We start from the raw sequence: 23476 nt of genomic DNA, 5'->3' as shown, positions 1-23476 counted from the left end.
TGTCAATAAAAAGAACAAATCCTGTTTAGCCTAGCTTGGACTACTGGTACCGAGACCAGTAAGAAGCGTAAGATTTAAATATTTTATTCAGAGTGTGGATTGCCTTAGTTAAGGGAACCTCTCTTCACTGATTTTGAGGTCCAACACACGCATATATATAATACTAATCGTTAACCTGTGCGATGCACGAGATTGTTTTAAATCAAATGTTAACACGTTCAGGTTTAAACATTTCTCAAATTTCAATTATTGAAATCTAAATTGGCTTTAATATAAGATGAAACATGTAATATTATGAAGTAATATTAAATATGAGATAAATACAAATATTATGAAGTAATATATTACAATAATCATAATGTGCTCTTACATTTGGTTTAATAAGTATTACAAAAAAACCAGTATATAGAATAAATATACAATTGTGCTTACATCTTCAAGCTTTATCCAATGCTTTTCAAGAATGTATTTCTTCCCTTTCTTAGGCTCTTTTCTTTTCTCAACTTCTTCAAGCTACTTAATTTTTCACCAAATTAGTATTAAGTATAAGACCAAATTATACGAATTCATCAAAGATTTACAATGTAAAACCAAACACTCTTAATGTCAATCAATTTCATAATAACCCCACCCCAACTATTGAATTATTAAAAAAGTTCAACATTTCTATAATCTTCATGAAAATAAGTTATAAATAGATTATTCGCACACAAAAAAACTTCAGTATATCCAAGTTATAAATAAAATACCAGTATGAATTGTGCTAAGGTGGAAAATGGTTCTATCTTTTGCCATATATAAATACAACATGACCTGAGACCTTAAAAGCTTATGTGAAACATGTTTAAATTGCACTATATGGTTTTATTCAAACATTAAGAATACAAAAGCAAAAAATCTAGATATTTATGGCATTTGTTTCAAGTTTATGCCAAACCAAAACTAAAGGCATGCCTGAGTGTAGTTCATAAAGGTTTTGTGGGTTGGTAGTGTTGTCAAAATTTGTGCAGTCTTCTAAACAAAAAAAATAATAATAAAAAAATAAAAAAAAATCCAAGAGGGAAAAAAAAAGTCAAAATCTGTGTGGTCTTCCAAACTAAAAAACAACCCTAAATAAATAAATAAATATAGATGCAAATGATATGTAAAAAGATGGGTATTTAATAATGAAAATTAAAAGGGTGTGAGTTAAAAGGGAAAAACCCTTGGGGGAGAATATAGTGACAAAGCAACCCTGCAAAACTATAGAGGAAATGTATTTATAATCAAAACTATAGAGAAATAAACAATAAATAAATAAATAAATAGTCACAGTCACATGTTCATACTAAACAAAGGCTAGACTTGAGACATTGTAGTTCATGATGTTATGGTTGGAATGACAAAACCTACAAACAGAGAGTTAAAGCAAGAACTGGGTCTTTTAAAGGGAAGGGAAAGATCTAGAAACCATAAAAGGTATAGGTTCTAGGGTATAGAAAGAAGAAAATTGAGGAATAAAATCTCACCTTGGGTTAAATATCCTATATTTTTTTGAAATAACAAAACTGAATTAAAATAAATAGTTTTATTATTTTATTATTAATCAAAAGTGATAGAATTTTATTGGAAATATTCGAAGTGTATAGGTTCCTTAACTCCTTGGCATGATTAGCCAAAGCATTGTTTAACTTATTACACTGTTTAGAAACTGTCCTATAATATACATTTTCTGCATAATACACAAAAGCATGAATATGTTCTAACACATCTAAAATCTCCTTAAAGCATGGTTCCTGCAAGTGAATTAATGCCAGCAAATGTGATGCTCTCAATAGAGCCGTAGCAGCCATCCACAATGGGTCTTGGGAATTAATTCACTATGGGCTATATAGGAGAACCACAACTATCTCTAACAATATTGATTAAACCTACAAAATTCTTGGCTTTTGAAAAAGGTCAATGCCATTTTCATTTTGAATAATCATTTGAATAATAATACTGACTTTATAGTTTTCTTATTTATGTCCTATATGCATAAATTTCTAAAAATATGGTAGAAGAGTAAATTGAAAACTGAAATGGGATGGTGAAGCTAATTTAACAATCCCAACTCCTATAAGCTTTTATCAGGATCCAAGACAATTTCAATTCCTAATATCCAAAACAATTTCAATAACACCAAAAGCATATCCCAAAAATATACAAATCAAAGAGAAGAAACAAATTAATAGGAAACAAACACTTACAAAGGGACCAAGGATCTTGTTCTGTTAATGCCATCCCTACTAAAACTCTCATTGCCTACAATTTCTCAATGGTGATCTCGCCTACTATATTTGCTATTTATTTTTAAAAAGTCACAAATTTTGGCCAATAAAAAATAAAAGTAGAAAACTTCTAAAAAATTCATTCAAGCATTGCACAATGTAGGGATGTGTGATTAAATAATATATATATATATATATATATATGTTTCAAGAAGTTGCAACTTGCAAGGGTACCAAAAAAAAAGTAAAAAATAGTGATACCAATATCACATTGCACAACTTATTATTGCTAGAACTACCAATATAGTAAAACAGAACTCTGTTGCTCATAGTTTGGATTCCAAACTTTTTAGTGTGGATGGAGGATGTTCCACCATAAATTTTTTCTATATTTCAGGTTGATTTAGCCAATCTTTTTTAATAATATTATTCAACTTCTTTCTCAAAAAAAAAAAAAAAAAAAAAAAAAAAAAAAAAAAAAAAACTGTGACACTAAATATGAAAACAAACATAACAAATACAACAATTTATTTATATGGTTATGCCCTCCACAAAATAGGTTTTTGTTTTTACCTCAACAAGCTGCCTGAGGTTGATCTTTTGTGTTGGTTGTATATGCCTGGAATCACTCACATTATTAAAAGACCACATAAAACCCAAAACCCAAAATCCAATTTGCATTTAATTCTGGCAGGAAAATTTTGTGGGATATAAATTTAACTAAAGCAACAACTAAACCACAAACCCAAAAATTAATCATTCATATTCTAGATCCCATCAAGTTTCCTATCATGGGCTAACCACAATTCAAATAACACCAACTAAGAAGCCCTACAACCATAAATTCATTGACACAACTTTAATAAGTATAGTTTACATCTTTTGTTACGTTAGAGAATGAATAGAGTATCAAGCATAATTGTAATCGACCGATCAACAATTTTATCAACACAAATTAAGTTTGACTCCATGACATCTAAATTGTAATCAAATAGTACTAAGAAAAGAATTGGTCTACGTCTCAAAACACTGACTAAATTTGAGAAAATATTATATAATAAAGAATTAAATACAAAACATTACCTTATGCAACATCAGCAACAAAAGCAAATTGAGAGTGGTGATGGATTTGGTTGAGATTAGAGAGAGAGGATAGGGTTTGAGTTTGAGCCCTAAGAAAATAAAAAAGAAACAAATCAGAGAGAGATTATAGGCACTGGTTAGCTACATCCTTTGATATTGAGGTGAAATTTCAAACATGATACAATACTTCTTTTAGGCATTTTGTCATACAGATGTGTGCCTGAGCATATAGGGTTCGATAATTCAAATAAATTACTAACTATAAGAGACATTATGATGTAAAAAAACAATTTAACATATGGTAATCAAAATTTAACATACTGTAGAGAGGGAAAATTCCCGACCTATCACAAGCTGACACGTCACATTACCAAGTCTACAAAATACAGCCAATTACAAAGCACCACGTATTGCTGCTAGGTTTTGCTATCACTATTCAGAAACCAACAGAAATTTGCCAAGTGTCATGCCAAAAAAAAATCACACATCAGTGCATGTAAGCGATGACACAAGTAGTCCAGCACGTGTAAATGATGACATAAGCGGACCAATCAGGCTGTGACATGTGTCAACAATCAGACTCCGCCACGTGTCGCTCACCCACCCCCAAACTCCTATAAATAGAAGCCTTCCTAAGACATTTAAGGGAACCATGATTCAAAAGTGAAAAAGATCTTCAAGAATCAAACCTCAAAGCCTTCAAGAACTTCAACCCCAAAATCGAAGAACATTTGAAGCAGAATCATCCAAACCATCTGCCTAGATCCTAAAGTTTGCGGGAATCAAGCTCAAAGTGTCTGAAAATATCAACAAATCACAAATCAGTGAAGCTCTACGGATCCAAGCTTCTAAAGCCCCGAAGAACTTCCACCACAAACCTTCGAAGATGAAGAACACATTAAGAACACGAAGAACATGAAGAACAAAGGATTTCTAACAAGCTTATAGCCAGAGATTCATTGTAATTCCGTTTCAGCAATCTTCGATCCATCCCTCAACCAAATTGAAGGATATTTTGTGTTCAAGTCAAAATCACATTACCACAAATCCAATCAATAAGTCTAGCAAGGAGATCGAATCAGAGGATCACTCTTTTGTAATTTCAGAGAATTGTACCACACAATCATTAATACAAATTCGTATTTGTGAAACTATTTTACTTGTTTGATTTATTTCAAACTAGAAATTTAGTCGTCTACACATACCTCCACTTTTTGAAATTCCAATAGAAGGTTTATCAGTTCCAAAGCTAGTCTCTCTTGCAACAATGCAAGAATTAGCTTGAGTTAGGTTTTGAATTATTGAAATCATATTGTATTTTAAATACAACCATTGGTACCCTGCCTAAAATAACCCTAATTAAAAAAAGCAAAGGCTTTACAAATCAATGTCAAGCATCAGTTCTTCCTAAATCAAAACCAATCAAACCACAATACCAAAACCTAAATCATATTTCTAAATTATATATATATATATATATATATATATATAAAGAGAGAGAAATATTTCCTCTGTTTTCATCATTAAGTAGGCCTCCTTTCCTCTATTTGGTTTCAATTGAAAAACTTAAATTCAGAGAAAAGAGAAAGAGGAAAGCAAGCGTACCTAGGCATTGGGTATGGAGTTTGATTTTTAATTGAAAATAATAACAGGTAGAGAATGAATTGCATAATATAGAGAGGAAAACCAAAAGATGTAGTGGCAGTGATCCATGGTGGCGGCGGCGATGGTGGGAGAATCTGAGTTTCGGGTTTTGATTTTGGGGGAAGGAAAGGGTGAGTTTAGGTTTAGGGGAAGAGAAGAGAGATTTTGAAAAAGTATCGGTTTTAGGTTTAGGTTTTGAAGAAGTATGGTTTTGTAACGTGTATTTGGTGGGGGAAATAATGAGATTTAATTTTTATTTTTAATAATGTTGACGTGAGTAAATGGGTTGGAAAATCAAAACATATAAATCAAATTAAAAAAAAAATTTTAATGCTGACGTGGAAAATTGTGGGAGTTTCAGAGGTTTTGATTATATATATATATATATATAGATTAGACAGAGCCTAAATTTCCTTTGTTAAGTTTGCAATATGTGAATTGATCTTTCTAGATCTAATAAAATTTGAAATTTTCATGATATACATTTTTCTTCAATAAAATGAATATGAAATCTCTCCATAGGTTTATATTATTATTCAAATTTGTATTTCATGCAAAACTCCATATAGGTTATTTAATGAACAATTGTCAAAAATTCATTTAATTGTTTTTATTTAATAAAATTTTAATTCTAAGATGATTTTTTTTTTTTTTTTGAGGGGATAATTCTAAGATGACTATACTTTGCCTTAGGTACTTTTGCACAAACTTATCATTGTAACTAAGTATCTATTGCTTAAGGCCACATGTGATTGTGGGTCCTAATTAGCTTAATTAATAAAATTCTATTAAAAAAAAATATCACGTGTGGTTTTTTTTTTCTTTTTCGAAGCCTCCACATGTGATTTTTAGTATGCCAATTTTTTTTCCCCAATGCCTATACGATTTAGAAACCCATATAATACAACCAAATACCAATAGTTCATGTGAGTTAACTCTTAAAAAATATAAAAAGAAAATACACAATCCACTTGCAGCTAAAAAAGAATAAACACAATACTTTTCAATTAATAATTGGAGGGAAAATTAAAACACCACACAAAATTTATATATATATAATTAAAGTAATTTACTATTTTTTTTTTGGTTCATCTATAAATACTATATAACCGAAAATTTTGACTATTTGTTGAGTTTTTGAGAGTGTGCCACCTCAACTTAGCAACCTCCACAATTTTACACCTCATTTTTCAAAAATAAAATTATTTAATTTTTACTATTAACACACAAAACCTTTGAAAAACAAAAACAAAAACCCGAATATTACCAACCTAAAAACCCAAGTAGTAAACCTTCTTCTTTCTCACTTCAGTCTTCATCTCCAATGATCCAGAAAACCCAATCACTGCTTTGATGTGCGCTTCTTTGCCTCTTTCTTTGTTCTCTTAATTCAAGTTTTTTTTTTCTTTTTTTTCTTGCAGAGTTTCCACGCCTTCTTCTTCTTCCTTTGTTTTCAAAGCTATGGCAAAGAAGAATCATGAAATTTATGGTACTGGGTTTTCTTTTTCCCTTTTTTTTTTTGTATGTGATGTGCATTGATAATAACTTGATTTTGCATATTTATATCATCATTAGAAAGCATTATCATAATCATTTTGTGTTAATTCATGCATTTTATGTTTGGTTTTGGAATAATGCTGAATAATCAATTTTGTACTTGATTGAATTTTATTGCGTGAATTTGTCTTTTGTAAGAGAATGGAATTAAATAAGTGGATTTGTGAGAACAAAAGCTAATAGACTTTCCTTTTACAAGGGTCATGATGAAGTTGAAGAAGGCTAACCCAATTAAATTTAAGTCCAATTGGAGCAAGGAATCAAAGGAAACTTGCACCAAATTCAAGTCCAATTTGGATTAGGATTCCAGCCTGCACATTAGTCAGTATTTTCGGCATAACTTTCGGTTCAGATGTCCAATCCAGATGATTCAAGTTGGGCTGGAAATTTAACTTAAAGGGCTACAACTTTGTAGTTTACCAAAAGTCCGAAATCTGATATTAAATGGGCCAAAATTGTCAGTTAAGAGAACCTTAAAAATCTGGGATTTTTTCCAAACGGGAATTCAACTTGTAATAAGATTTCTTGACCTGTTTAAAGGCTCTTTAGAGAAAAATTCAGGGAGGCTAGTGCTAGGGCTGGGGGCTGAACATGGAGAGTGCGGCTACCTCTTTGGTTTTCTTCCATGACAGTTAATTTTATTTTATTTGTCTAGTTTAATGTTTAGTATTTTATTTTTGTATTTTCTTTCTATATTTTCTTTCAATTACTTTGAGTAGCTAAATTTATAATTAGGGTTGAGCATGCTTTAGATATTTAAATAGAAGTTTTAATGATAATATTTTTCATGATAGCAAGATTGATTTCTAGATTATCATGCAATAGTTGGAAAAAATTAATGATTGTAAATATATGCTGATATGAATTAACAAGACAGATTCCAAAACCTTAATTCCTTTCTTTAGATTGTTACATCTCTTTACTGCTTTATATTATATCTTTGCTTAGTTTAATTATTTATTTAGTTTATTTAATTTCAAAACAACCAATTTTTATTAAACTAGATTAGGATTAATTTGGTTAAGATTTGATTAATTTTCCTACGTTCATTCAAGTCCCTATGGGTTCGATCTCGTTCTTGTCAAACCATACTTCGGTATGGTTCGTACACTTGCAAGTACTTTAAAATTTCACAACTGTATGCAATATTTATTGGATTTTTGGTTTCCTAGGATTCTTCTATTTGGTTTCAATTCTGGGTTTGTTTTAATTTGATATATATAGCATTTTTGTCATTCTTCATTTTACATTGGTTTGGATTTTCTTTCTCCCTTTTTTGGTTATGCAATTTTTATTGGATTTTTGGTTTCTTAGGATTCTTCTATTTGATTTCAATTTTGGGTTTGTTTTGGTTTGATATATAGTGTTATTGTCGTCTTCATTTTACATTGGTTTTCCCTTTCTATAAATTATTTTAATCTCTGGATTTTCTTATATGATAGCCTATGGAATATTATGTTGGGGCTACCGCTATTTTGGATTTTGTGACCATTTTTTTTTTTTTTTTTTTTTAAGTTTGGGGTTGGTTAGTATAGTTGTTTGAGATTGCTGAACATGTGTTTGATAAAATGCTGGTGAACTATAACCATAGGTGTTTGTTATATGTTAGTGTGGTAGCAATGGTTGTAATACATGCATTTTTTGTTCATGGAATTTTTTAACCTCTTAACCAAACTTGCCTATTTATGTGGTATCAAAAATATATAGGTACCTACAAAAACCTCATTCCATGTTTTTCAATTTTTAGGCACAAAGGAGCTTGCATAGGCCTTGAGAGAGAAAAAACAACCATTGGTTTCATGGAGGCTGGTGTTGCTGCAACACCGTACTCTTTTTTCTTTTTAAAATTCTCTCTTTTATAGAGTTTTTTTGGAAGTTTTATAGTGGTTCATGACTATTGTCCTACTATTTTAAAATAGAGTAAAAGATCATTCTCATTGATGTCCACTTTCATTAAGTGTTGTTTTTCTTATACGTACACAAGCTGCTTGATAAAATTCCTAAGTGATTTTTTGTTGTTATTCTAGAAGTCATAAAACATGAAGAGTGGTAAGGTGGAAGATGAGTAAGGAATGTGATGCCGTGTTGTTGATTTAAATAGGGTGAGAAGTGTTTATTGACCTTATTTTCTTAATGTCAATTTTTGTGCGATGTAAAAATTGAAAATATGACTGTCATTTTTTTTATGCCTTTTCAGTTGAACCATGAAAGATCAAATAGTGTGAAACACTTTAGCTAATTTAGACCTCCAATTTTAAATTACGGCTTGATTACTTTTACTTTAATTTAACTAAGTGCGGAATAAGAGTAAATGAATTGTAATAAAATCAGAACACTACTCTAAGGCATAAGCAAGTACAATAAAAAATGAATGTAAAGCTTAAAGAGTAGGGAAGAGAGATGCAAACACAAGATAACACCGAGACGTGTTATCGAAGAGGAAACCAAAGTACTTGGCGAAAAACCTCTTTGTGTCCCTTCAAGCCAAAATCAATCCACTAGTAAATGAAGTTGGAGTACATGAATATCAAAAAGACCTTCCAAGCCTAATCTACCTAATGTACTTTAACCCTCCAAGTTCCTGCTACCAACGGGCTTCATGAAGCCATGTCTTCACTAGTTGTCCGGATCCCGCAATCAGCTCCAAATTACATCTGCCACTCAATGGCTTCTTCCAATGCTTCCCATATGCACCAAAACTTCTCTCAACACTCAAATTGGGTGAGGTAAGTGTTTGGGTTAAGAACCTTTCAAGGATGTGTAGATGGAGAGGTAGGAGTAAAGGAAAACTTTAGAGAAATGGCGTAGATGATTGTGGGTATACAATCTCCAACTCTTAAGTGTTTAGCTAAGGTTTTCTCTCTTAAAAGTTTCTTGAAAAAACTCCGTACAATTTCATGGGTAATGAGGGCTTATATAGTGTTGGTATAGGTATGAGAAAAAGCGCACTCAAAAAACTCCAGGCAGAGAGTTTCGCTGGTCACTCACAACTTGGCCTAAGTTGTAAAATGACTTGTGAAATCCAACCTAGCAAAGACTATTCAAATTTTAGCATGTGCTTCTCATGTGGCCTTTTGCGGGTTGGCACTCACGAGCTAGTCGCAAGATAGTTGCAAATTCTTCATCTTCACAGAATCTTCACCAATCTCTCACACTCTTATATTAAATCCCACAAAATATAGGGAAATTATGAACAGAAATACAATCAAGTTTGACACGGAATTAAAGTCAACATAACAACATAGTTGTAAATCACAACTTTACAAACCAGGATGGATTTGTTTCTCCAACTTAAAATGAATGACTGGCTTTTATGTACAACACCTATTCTTTGAACTTGCTTTCAAGTTTCATATGATTATATTCTTTAAGAAAACATGTACATACTCCAAATTAAAAGGTAGACTCTAACTATTTGTATTAAAAATTTGTTGTTTTTTTACCTCCTGGAATATGTTCTTACATCCTTTATGAGATTTTGTGTTACCAAGATTTGCTATAACTCAGTTTGTTGTATTTTTTATAGTGGCCAAACTATTGAGTGTGTACTTTGGTTTCTGCAATGAAAATGATTGGTTTAAGATCTCTAAAAAATGGCAAGAATTATTTGCGAAATTGTGAAGTTTTGTTTAATGGTGGGGAAAAAAGTTTTGTGTTGGGCAAGAAGCATAGATAACCACAAAATTTTAGAGGGTGGTTAGAGATGATAACCCAGAATGGAAGTGGTGGCTAGATGCCGAATGGTATAGATGATATAATATATTAAGTAAATGTTTTGAGTTATTGTGAGAGTAAATAATATTTTTTTTTTCACTTTAATATTAGAGAAATCATTGCATCAATAATAAATTTTATATATTATTTTTATTAATATATTTTATTTTATTTTCCTCCTTCAAATTTTGAGAGAGATGTTAGTAACTTCAAAGCATACACATGTAATTTCTTCGTATTATTTTTTTTATATAAATTTTTATTCTATCATCGTCACCATTATCAATTCATCAATTTTTTTTTCTCGAAGTCACAATACATGTAGTGTTAATTCTATGATTTTCCCTGGGTTGTCCTACCAATTTATTGATTTAAGTTGAATCTTTGAATTGAATAGTGGGAGCTATCCCCAATTCATAAGCTTATTATTGTACAATCTATTTGTATTTTAGATTGAGTTGATCATTTAAGAAGTGCATTGAAAATGGTTTTTTTTTTTTTTTGGCTAAAAAAAAGAGCCCAAGTTTTTGGGAGGTGATGCTTGCTATTGACACGTGTTTGAATTTTTTTGGAGGACTTTATTTTTTCTTCACTTAAACCGGCCTTCCTCCTAATTTTATTTATGGTTCTTGGTTGGATATAGCACTAAGAAATTTAAATCAGTCAAACTACACAAATTTGAATAGTAGACAACATTGAATATTGTCTATTTTACGAAGGGATATATTATAAAAAAAATTAAGTCATAAAAAAGCAACATATTTTGTAAAATTATTATGTTTAGTTTTTGAGTTTGGTTTTTTTTTTCTTAAAAATAATCCTCGGTAGGCTTTTATAGAGCACATAGCTCAAGGGCGGGGGTTATTCACAATATTGCATTGATGTTGCCAAAGCCTTGAGGCCCAATTCCATGTAAATGTACATGATATGGAGGCAGTTGTTCATGTTTGTGAGCTTGGAACTAAGTGGTGTTGAACTTTCCATTGATATGTGGTTGATTTAGGGCCCATCTAGATAAACTGTTTGAAAAAAGGCGTTTTTAAATAATAGCGGTTTCAAAAAGTGTGTTTTTAAAATACATCTTTTAAAATCACAATTAAGTGTTTGGTAAAATATATTGAAAAGTGTTGTTTCTATTCATTGAACATTTAGATAATAGGTGCAATTACTATAATGGGCTTATCGTAAATTGCAGCCTATTAGCCTCTCTATGGCTGTAGCATAAGTCTCACCGTTTCAATGTAATGGTTGCTGATCTTTTATTGAAAGTTTGGTAGACTATTCATAAAATAATAAAAACGAGCCCTTAACATTTACCATTATTCATGCATGTTATCCATATGCCAACTCCAATTCCAGCATTACATGGATTTGTTTACCTGGAGTTAAATTAGAGTGCCACCTCATTGAACCAAAACAAAAATGAAAATGATAGAAAAGAAAAACTAAAAATATGAACCCTGCCCCATAAAAAGTGGGATAGATGCGTGACTCGAATCATCTATATAGGTGCACGACTAAACAAGGTAGTGACACAATAGCAGGGGCTGAGATGATAGAGAATAGAGGAGATTAATGAGAAGGGAGGGTATGTATTTGAAGGTATATTCAATATTTTGAACCCAAAACAAGTGAAATAGGAGAATGTGATATCAGTTTAAATTAGCGTTTTGAAAAAAGTTGACCGATACTGTGAATTGATAACGCGCTTTTTTGGCGTTTTGTAAAAACACATTTCCTTATAAATTTCCTAGCCAAACAAATTATAATCAGCGTTTTCATTAAAAATTGCGTGCTTAACCAGCCAAACCGCCTAACCAAATGGGCTTTTAGTTTGTTATTGTTGTTAATATCTACGTAATGTTGTAGTGTAGATATTTACACACAAGTGTTATTTGATAATTACTGTTTGTTATGAGATTCTTCTCTCTTTATCGGTCATTGTATTATCTTGATATTTGTTCCTTTTGGCTCTTATATTTTAACTTTATTCTGGTCGTTTAGAGTTTTCTTATTAGCATTAGTGTTAGGTTCTAAAGTGTAGGACTTTATGTATTTAGAACTCTAATTTGTATTGTTGGCAAACCATGATCAAAACAATGTGTTTAGAAGTATTTAAAACTAGCTCAAAGTTGTATGTCAATGTAAAGTTGGAATCGAGTGTAAAGCAGAAAGCACTATGGCTTTCGGCCTGGCTCGATCGATCGAAGCTTAGGCTCGACCGATCGAAGCTTGGGCAGATCGCTTTTCTGCAGAATTTTCCAACTCAGCCCTAGTTGTTTTAAAATGTTTTTAGGGTTTCTTATTTGTCCTAAGTATAAAAGGCAGACCCTAGCCACGTTTTAGTGTTGCTCATATTGCGGTTTGTGTAAATCTCTTGTGAGATCTAGAGGAGCTTTCCTTTACACAAACTTAGGGTTTTCAAGGAGGAGATATTCTCTACACCTTGATGATCAAAACAGTTGCTGCCATTAAAGCTTAAAGAATACACAAGCGGGGGTGCTTGTAGCTGGTGGGAATCCAAGAAAGAAGGAGTCTGTGGATTCGGAGCTTGCACGTGGTCGTATCAGTAAGTTCTACTGGTTGGTAGCATTAGGAAGTCGAGCGGGGGTGCTTGTAAGTCCTTTTGTATGAACTTCGATTCTTTCAAGATAGTGGATTCAAGTTTACCTTGAGGATAGCTAGGTCAAATCCTCCCCAGGTTTTTACCGGTTTGGTTTCCTGGGTGATCGTATCGTGTGTTATTTATTTTCCGCTGCTTTGCATGATTTGATCTTTATTATTGTGATAACCTAGACTTGTTTAATTGGACTAAGTAACAACTTGGCTAATTACCTAGGTTTAATCAATTGTTTAAGGGGTCAAAAAACTGTCAAGTGGTATCAGAGCGAGTAGCTCTTTTGTTGTTGATTCTTTGATCACTGAGCTGATCCTTGACCCCTGTTGTCATGGAACACGGACACTCTCTTGTTATTCCTCTTCACTTTGATGGGAATAATTATGCTTACTGGAAAGTAAGGATGAAAGCTTTCTTGAAATCCATTGATGAGAGGGTGTGGAACTCCGTTGAATACGGATGGGAGAAGCCCACTACTCCTGTTAGTGAGTGGCAAACTTCTCAGAAAGAAGCAGTTTCGTTTAATAGCAAAGCTATTAATGCGATTTTTAATGCTGTTTCTATGGAGGAATTTAAGAGAATCTCGAATGTTGAGATCGCTCATACTGCTTGGAATATCCTTCAAACTGTGCATGAAGGCACGAAGGCTGTCAAAATAAATAAATTGCAGCAATTGACTTCTAAATTTGAATGCATTAGGATGTCTGATGATGAATCTTTTGATGAATTCTATGCTAAACTGAATGATATTGTTAATTCTGCTTTTAACTTGGGTGAAATCTATGATCAACCTAAAATTGTTAGGAAGATTCTTAGATCTTTGACTGAGGACTTTAGACCCAAGGTGACTGCCATTACTGAAAGTAAGGATGTGGACTCCATCCCTGTTGATGAGCTTGTAGGATCTCTTCAATCCTATGAGTTGGATCTACCCAAAACTACCAAATCCAAATCAATGGCTCTTAAGTCAGTTGATGATGTTAATAGTGGTGGATTTGATGATGAGCTCTCTGCTACAGAGATTGCCTATCTTGCCAAGAAGTTTAAAAACTTTCTCAGGAATAACAATAGAAAGGCAAGAGGCATAAACACTGCTGAACCTAGAAATTTTAGGAAACATGATCCCACTAAGGTTAATAACAATGATAAACCTAGAGAAAGAGAAGGTCAATCTTCCAATAATTCTTTGGGCTCTCAATGTTTTGGATGTCAAGGGTATTGACACATGAAATCTGAATGTCCAACCTATTTGAAATCTATGGGTAAGGCTATGGCTGTAACCCTTAGTGATGGTGAAGTTTCTGATCATGAGTCTGATTGTGATGAGGATGGAAACTTCCTTGCTTTCACTGCTACTGCTGTAGTTGATGAGAGCATATCTGTTGAAGAGAACCCTTCTGATGGGGAACTTTCTGAAGATGCAGATCTTCAAGAGGCCTATAACAAACTTTGCAAAGTTGCTGCAAAGGATGCTATGAATGTTGAACTTGGCCTAAAGAAAGTTGAATCTCTTGAGCTTGAAAAGAAAATTTTGCTTGTTAAATTGTTTGATGCTAATGATCTTTTGAACAATGTGAAAACTGAAAACATGTTGTTGCTTGATAAAGTTAAATCTTTGGAACTTGATTTATATGTTGCTAGATCTGCTAGTTCTAAACATGATCAAATGTTGAGTGTTCAAAAGTCATCTTTTGACAAAACTGATTTAGGTTATGTTGATAGCATCTGTGTGTCCGCTCCCCATTCCACTAAGTTTGTTCCTTCATCTTCTTCTTTTGAACCTTCAGTGAGTGAGATAGTGAGTGAAACTGTCAAACCCCCTGTGAGTGAGGTTGCTAAACCCTTAGAAGGTTCATCATCTAGGAAGATTAGGGTTGATCTGAAAGAATCTAAGCCTAAGAAGCCTACCCTATCTAAGGATAAGACACATGATAAACCTGCATGGGTTTGTCACTTTTGTGGAAAGACTGGACATATACGTCCAAATTGCTACAAGCTGCAAGCTGCAAAGAGAGCAAACAAACCAAAAGTATCTGTGCCTCAAGCACTTGATCCTATGGTACTTATTCGTGATTTGGTAAAGGCTTTAAACCTTTATTCCAATCCTGGAGTTGGTAATCATTCTCCAGTGAATAAGAACTCCAATGCTCGTGGTGCATCTAAAAAGTTTTGGATGCAAAAGACTCGACCTAACTGAGTCTTTCTGACATGGTCCTTGTGCTTCATTGCTCTACCCTTTGTGACCATTGTTCTTTGGTTTTGTTTTTTTTTTTTTTTTTTGTCTCTAGGATTTGCATAGCATAATATTCATGCATTTCATTCTAGGTGTTTTTTTTATTTTTATTAAAATAAAATAAAAAAGGGGAAAAAGGAAGCACATTTTGTTTTTGCACTATTCTTCTTGGTTTTTGAGAACAAGATTGGTCAATTTATTTTCACATAACATGTTTTTTGTAACTTGTTTAGCTTTGATGAGCTTATTTATTGCACTTTACTAGTTGAAGATTTGTAGTGCATGTTGTGTGGGAAAGATGTGTATGGTTTTTGATTACTATGTCTTAATCTTGAAGTCACATGTTTTTAAATGTTGGACTTGAACTTTTAGAGAAAGGCATAAATAACCATCTCACCACTGTTCACTAGCCAATCATGAACACCTTAGTGCATATCATAAGATTTTGTACTCGAGAAAGTGTAGCACATGCACAAAAAGAACATAAGGTGAAGTCTCGGTAAAAGTGCTTAATTCTTAAAATCTAATTGGTGTGTACTATTAGGCTTGATGCCAAACTCACATAAACTTAAAATTGGAATGTATATTATGAGGCATAAATACAAGAAACTTACATGATTGCAAGCTTATGATCTAGGAGATGTGGGAGTTATATGATTTAACTCTTTAGGTGATAGTCTCTTTTAAATTCTTTGTGATGAATTTTGTAGACTTTGTGATTGATTGCTATTCACATATCACCTCACATGTATCTCAAGTCTTTGCTAGTCGCACACATTACATGAGTTACTATTTGCTAAACATTGTACATGTTATTGTGTGTGTTTATGGTCTGACCAACCAAATTTTTTGCAATCACTTTGAATTATGTGCAAACTAAATTTGTTGCTTGAAAATTTGTGGAGAATGCAAAATTTTGTTTTTGGGAATATTGGGCTTAAAATTCTTGTTTGGAAAATCATATCATCTCATACTCATGCATTTTTGGTCTTAAATTTTAATGCTTTGAGTTAAATCAACTTGTTTTTCAAGAATTGTGTTTTTCCTGAAAAATATGGTTAGCCTCTGCCTGATTCGATCAGTCCATTCTGTTTTTCGACCGATCGAAATTTTTAAAATTTTAAAATTTTTGAGAAAGGGAGTCTCTGTTTATTTCGACCGGTCGAGGCTGATTTTCGACAGATCAAAACTCATGTATCAGGTTTTTCAAAAAGCAGAATTGGACTTTTTCAAAGTCACTATTCAAACTTTTTCTTGCTTTTCTCTCTCTCCGCGTTGGCTCTTGGCTCCACCATCAAATTTTTGTCATTTTCCTTCAAGATTTTTGCAAGGTTTTTGTCCTTAGAAGCCGGTAAAACCCTTTTGCCCTTCTTTTTCAAGTTTATTTCTTGTTTTCATGCATTTTTCATGCATTCTCATGGGTATTTTTGGCATCTTCAAAAATTTTGGGGTTTTTGATGATTCAAGCCTATTCTTGTGTAATTGATCAATGGGTTTTTGTGCCATGATGTTATATTGATGTTCCCTATAGTTTAATTTGATCAATTTTGTGGTTTTTGAAAAATTGGAAATTCTAGGGTTTTGAATTTGATTCGAATTGGGGATTTTGTCAAATTGGCTTAAATTGATGAAATTGGTTTCTCCAATTGATGTAATTGGTCATTATTGTTGTTATTCTATCATGTGTAATGATCAATTCATCAATTTTTTTAAAAAAATTGATCAAGTGGTTTCTATATTTTGGGGTTTTTGTGTTGAAAACCTTTATGTGCAAGCCAATTTTGTAATTTGAATCTTTTTGACTTGATTCACTGCATTAGCACATGCATCATGACATTTAAACTTGTTCATGCATCATATAGATTTTGATTCTATTTTTTGTTTTTGTGCTAACTTGCAGTCTGCCCTTGGTTTTGGTTTTGTGGTTTTTGTTCTTTCGCTCTGTGTTTTGATCCTTATCTTAGCACCATGCCTAGGAAAACTAGAGCTCATAGGACCACTTCCACTTCCTCTGAGTCTCCACCTAGAGTAGAGATGTATAAGAATGATAAGTATAGAGAAGCCTATGACACCTTGAACTGTAGGCGTAAGATCTGGTCTGAGCGAGCTGTTGTGTTAGATGCGCTTGATCCGGCCATTAGGGCCAATTTTGAGTCTAGGGGTTGGTTGCCTCTTGTCACGTCTATGATTCCAACACCCTTGTTAGGAGTTGGATACGAGGTGTAGAGTTCACCATTACCCCTCGGGTGGTGGCTAAGGCTCTTGGGGTGCCGGTTGTTCGGGATGCTAACTATCCCTATGATGAGTCACCCTCTTTAGATGTTGTCATGTCTTACATCACTGGGTCATCTATCCAGTGGGGTTCTGATCCTCAGATCACGTCCGCTGAGCTTACCGAGACTACCTATCTCTTCTTTAGGATTGCGTGTCATTCCTTGTGGCCTATCTCTTACTTCCACACCATTCCTTTAGAGCGATGTCTGTTTTTGTACGCCTTTACTTCTGGAGCGTCCATCAGTTTTCCTCACTTGTTCCTTCTTTCTTTGAACGAAGTTCATAGGAGTTCTGCAGTAGGGCATGCGCTGATTCATCCTATTTTCATTCATAGGATTCTACTCTAGTTAGGTCTAGATGGTTTTCCGTCAGGTGAGCCTGTTCATGTGATAGCTCCCATAGGTGCCACCTTTCTTCGTCAGAAGGCTGCTCAGTTGAGAGTTCCTCCTTCTCGTCCTAGAGGTGCATCATCTAGTAGTGTTCCTCCTCCTCCCTCTTCTACAGGTACAGCTGCTGCTGAGACTTCAAGTGTTGCTGCTGTTCCTCCACCGACTGCTACGGATGATTCAGACATTCGTCGCACGTTGTCTTGACTGTTCAGGCGGCTTCAGGACAGATTTTGGTGGACGTGCTTGATGAGATCCGTGCCTTGCGTTCGGAGTTGGCGCAGTTTAGACCACCTCCCTTTTGATGATGGATATCTTATTTGCCCTTTGGCATTCCATCACAAAAGGGGGGAGTACTTGTAGGTTTTTGTTTTTAGGGGGAGACTTTTTGATTTTGGTTGGAGCTTGTGGAGTTTTAGATTGTATCTAGGTGCTTCACTGTGTACTTAACTTTTTTAGCTCTTACCTTGTTTTTGATGGGATATTCATGTTAGGGGGAGTTTTATGTTTTTGTTGGTACTTTATTTGTTTCTTGTTTCAAACTACTTATTGATTTATATTTATGAGTTATTCATTGACATATGTCTTTATTTGTGTGTTGTTTGAAATCAAAAAGTTACTTTGTTTACTTGTATTATTTCCACACATGCGGTTATGCATTTTGTTTAGTGTTTTAGGAAATATACAGGTTGATTCAATTGAGCTGCTGTCTACACTTGCAACTGATGGATAGTAGTTAGGATTGAATTTGGTTTATGAGCATTATTTTGTAAAGGGCTTTTCATTTTGTAAACTTTGAGCTTCTAAGTTGTGTTTTGTCACGGATTACCAAAGGGGGAGTTTGTTAGGTTCTAAAGTGTAGGACTTTATGTATTTAGAACTCTAACTTGTATTGTTGGCAAATCATGATCAAAACAATGTGTTTAGAAGTGTTTAAAGCTAGCTCAAAGTTGTATGTCAATGTAAAGTTGGAATCGAGTGTAAAGCAGAAAGCACTGTGGCTTTCGGCCTGGCTCGATCGATCGAAGCTTAGGCTCGACCGATCGAAGCTCGGGCAGATCGCTTTTCTGCAGAATTTTCCAACTCAGCCCTAGTTGTTTTAAAACGTTTTTAGGGTTTCTTATTTGTCCTAAGTATAAAAGGCAAACCCTAGCCACGTTTTAGTGTTGCTCATATTGCGGTTTGTGTAAATCTCTTGTGAGATCTAGAGGAGCTTTCCTTTACACAAACTTAGGGTTTTCAAGGAGGAGATATTCTCTACACCTTGATGATCAAAACAGTTGCTGCCATTAAATCTTAAAGAATACACAAGCGGGGGTGCTTGTAGCTGGTGGGAATCCAAGAAAGAAGGAGTCTGTGGATTCGGAGCTTGCACGTGGTCGTGTCAATAAGTTCTACTGGTTGGTAGCATTAGGAAGTCGAGCGGGGGTGCTTGTAAGTCCTTTTGTATGAACTTCGATTCTTTCAAGATAGTGGATTCAAGTTTACCTTGAGGATAGTTAAGTCAAATCCTCCCCAGGTTTTTACCGGTTTGGTTTCCTGGGTGATCATATCGTGTGTTATTTATTTTCCGCTGCTTTGCATGATTTGATCTTTATTATTGTGATAACCTAGACTTGTTTAATTGGACTAAGTAACAACTTGGCTAATTACCTAGGTTTAATCAATTGTTTAAGGGGTCTAAAAACTGTCAATTAGTATGATAGAGGAAGCTTTCAGTAAATATTTTTCATTCTTTTACCATTTTTGCAATAATTGATACAAAGCAGATTAATTTTCCTTTAATGTTTGATTTCATTTTAAAACAATTTTAGTTGACTTTTGTTAAATTATTTAGTGCATCGCATAGGTTAGTGATTAATATTATATATAATGAAACAAATAAAAATGAAGTATATCACGTGGCAACATATTAAGGGTTTTGTGATTGACAGAAGAAAAAAAAAATTGTACAAACTTTTAAGCTGTGATATGAGATCTAATATATAAAAAATAAAAAATATTATTTCAAAACTTCCCATCTGTTATATGAATTATACCTATATTTATATCACTAAATTTCAACGAGTTTTATTGTGAGTAAATATATTTCATATATTTAACAAAATATATCATATACCTTTTCGTGTTATTATTTCATTTTCAGTTATTAAAGTCAATTGAATATAATAAAAAAAATCTAAATTGAAGTTTGACAAATATATTTGTCAAGTACTTTTTAAATTTTTATTTTATTTTATATTTTTTACAAGATAAAATTTCTACTCTAGCCTAATCTAAGCGTATATGTGTGTGAAGCTCCTTTCTGGAGACTTAAACCTGGGTTCTTACTCCCCACACCTCACAAGCACTTATACTTCTGAAATGACCACCGCATTAAGGGTGCATGGTGGTATTTGTCAAGTACTTTTCAAAAGAGTATGAAATGAAGAAAAAAATTCCCCAAAATTACCTAGTTTTCATTCATATATTTACAAATAAATAATTAAACATAAACTTTGCAAGGCATTCTTGGACGTTTAAAAGAAGCTGAAATTAACTTCAAATTTATATGATATAGAGAAAGAAAGAGAGGACAGAAAAGGAAAATCTGAACAAGAGAAATAGAAATATGATGGTGCTACATATTGTACTCTCTACTTCAACAACTTAAAGACACAAGAAGATTTGCAATTTAAGGGAGGAACAAGAATGCAATATATGAGGCCCAAAAACTAAGAGTGACGCCGGTGAGTGGAGAGACCAAGAGAGTGAGAACCATTATTATTTTTTTATTTTTTTTTTTTTCGGTCACATATGCATTTACATGCCAAAATCCGATATTTTCTCTAGTACGGTTGAAATGATTTGGTATGGGCCAATATTTTAACTGGCAAGAAATACCGGTTGTATTGGCCTGTTCGGTATGAAATTGACTTCTTTTGTTTAAATCATTTCTCCCAACTAATGAATTATTTATATAAAAGAACGTTATTTAAGAAGCTTTCCACAGATTCATGAATATCAATTTCTGGATTCAAGATGAGCAAATGTATTTTTCATATAGTTCTATCTTAATTATGGTAGAAGCTTTAAGTTATTAGGAGTGGTTTAACCATTACAAAAATCCATACCATTGTCCATATCCATAGGACTCTTTAAGTCTAACGTGGCCTCTAAAACTCAAAATCCAAACAAAGTTATTCTACGTACAATAATATAAAACATGATTGAGTACCAACCCCGAGTAAGGTAACTAGGATTGCTTTATATGTGGTAAACTATTTTATGGTGGCAACATCCTAGCTTAGTGTGAAAGGCGCTTCACAGAGAAGGAACTTGGATAATTGGCAGCCTATGTGAGAAGTTGCATTCTCGATCTTCAAGCCATGGAATGGTAAGTCACCAGTTAGGCTCTCCATCTCTTCACTAATATGACACTCTCATCAGTTTACTGAGCACCTCTGCAATTGTCATCATTGGTGCCTTTTTTTTTTTTTTTTTTCAATAACTTTCAGACAATTCATTGCCAGTTTAGCAACTTTTTTTGTATTTGCTCCCTTTAAACTCTATTAAGAGCTTAATATTCAAAATTTTGTAAGAGTTTGTTTTCTAAGGAAGAGATAAAATATTCAATGAGGTTACTCCATTCTCAAAATCTCCTAAGAGGCTAAAAGTGCATGGATTTTTTCTGGACTTGGAAAAATTGGACCCGGGCCTAATAACCCAAATATTAATAATTGATTTGACTCAAGACTTTTTTTACCAAGAGTAAAAATGGGTTGACCTAACTTGACTCATTTTAAAGTGATGTTTTTCCTACATTAGATTTGGATGAGACAGTAAAATATATTCATTCTTAATAGTTTTACATTGAAATTCAGTATTTATAGTGATGGTATACCATACCTAAAAAAATTATAGTGCATGACATTTAGTTTTTTTCTCGTTCTTTTATCATAATGGTGAACTATGGATTGTGTAATCTTAAAAAATTATATATTATTTAGCTTTTATTTTTGGGTAATTATATCATTTATTATCTTATTTGTATTGAAAGAAAGATTAAAAAATAATAAATAAAAAAAAAGATAATAATACTATTATTGTTATTGTTAATTTTTTTTGCATGTAAAAAAAGAAGTAAAGCTGGTAACCCAATCAACCCAACAATTATACGGTGGTGATCGTGACATCATAGTTTAATAGGAAAAAAAGTGTAAAATTTACACAATTTTGCTTAAAAATGATCCAAATAAGTTAGTGTATAATTATGTAAATTTTTTATAAGTTTGCTATAGTAACTATGTAAATTGACATTGAAACTATTCATTTTACATTTAATTTTTTATTATTTCTTTACGTATCCTAAGGCTAAGGAAGATAGTGGATGATGGTTATTGTGTGTGAAGAGAGAGAAACAGACAATTAAAAAAAAATCAAAAAAATTAATATTATAATGAAATGTAATGTGAAATAGATGTTAGGTGTTTTGAAAAGAAAGTGTGTAAGGTAGAAAAAGTAAGTTATTATTTTAAAATAGACATAAAATTTTACACAAGTTGATATGAATTAGTGTCAAATGGTCTTAATTAAAAGCATATTTGGATAATTGGAAAAATAATGTGAAAAATTGTGTTTTCGATCTCGAAGCAACAAGAAAGTTACTTGCCACTTAAACTCCGTTTTTCTTTGCAGTGAGATTCCTCTGATTAGGACATCTTGCCCTTCATAGAAATGATGAGCCGACAATTTCTCACCAAACACTATTGCCAATGCAGTGAGCACATTCGTATCATCATTGTTGGCACGTTTTCACAATGACTACCCATATAGCTCATTGCCAGTTTAGCAACCGTTTGTATTTGCTCTATTTCAATTATGGTTCATGACTTTTAGTTTTTTTTCCCCCATTCTTTTATAATGATACTGAACTAAATTTTGTAATTTTAAGAATTTATGTCTAATATGACTTTTATTTTTGGGTAATTTATTATTTGTACTTTTGTCTCTATATATTAAAAGGATTCAGAAAGTTAGTTATAACTTTAAAAAAATGTTGAAAATACCCATAATCTAATTAGATAACCCTTATTCTTAAAAAATAAAAAATAGAGTTAAAATTGCAATTCAAAAAAAAAAAAAAAAAAAAAACTACTAGATAAAATTTTTTTCTCTAAAAATTAGCACACTCTCTATTTTAATATATCTCATGCATGTTTAAAACATTTTTTTTTTTCTAAAAACTAGCACATACTAAACCTGTTTACTTATTTTCAAATCCTAAGTTTTAATTTCTTAAAAGTTTATTCCTGTATAATCTCACTAATAATAGAGAAATTTAAATTGAAAAATTACATTAAACTCAAAATAATTAAAAAAGAGCCTCATCACACATACACTCCGTACGTGTGATGAGGTTAGTTTGTATTAAAAGGAACATATAGACAATATAGTCATAATATTATTATTATTATTATTATTGTTGTTGTTGTTGTTGTTGTTGTTGTTAATGTTATTGTTTTTTTTTTTTTTTTTTGCATGTGAAAAAATATGGACAACCTTTAACGTAATTAGCACAACCCACTACTTGATTGAACCACCCCGCTTGTGAGTTGTTTTTATTTTTATTTATTTTTATTATTTTTATCTAACCCGATCTGTTTTCTAAGTGAATCTTTTTAATGTTTAGAACTCTACAAAAACAACCCCAAAGCTACATGCATCACTTTTTGTGCTT

Source organism: Quercus robur, chromosome 5, assembly GCF_932294415.1.
Source record: "Quercus robur chromosome 5, dhQueRobu3.1, whole genome shotgun sequence".
Classification (NCBI taxonomy): domain Eukaryota; kingdom Viridiplantae; phylum Streptophyta; class Magnoliopsida; order Fagales; family Fagaceae; genus Quercus; species Quercus robur.
The sequence above is the reverse complement of the archived record's forward strand: the minus strand, read 5'-3'. Positions refer to the sequence as shown.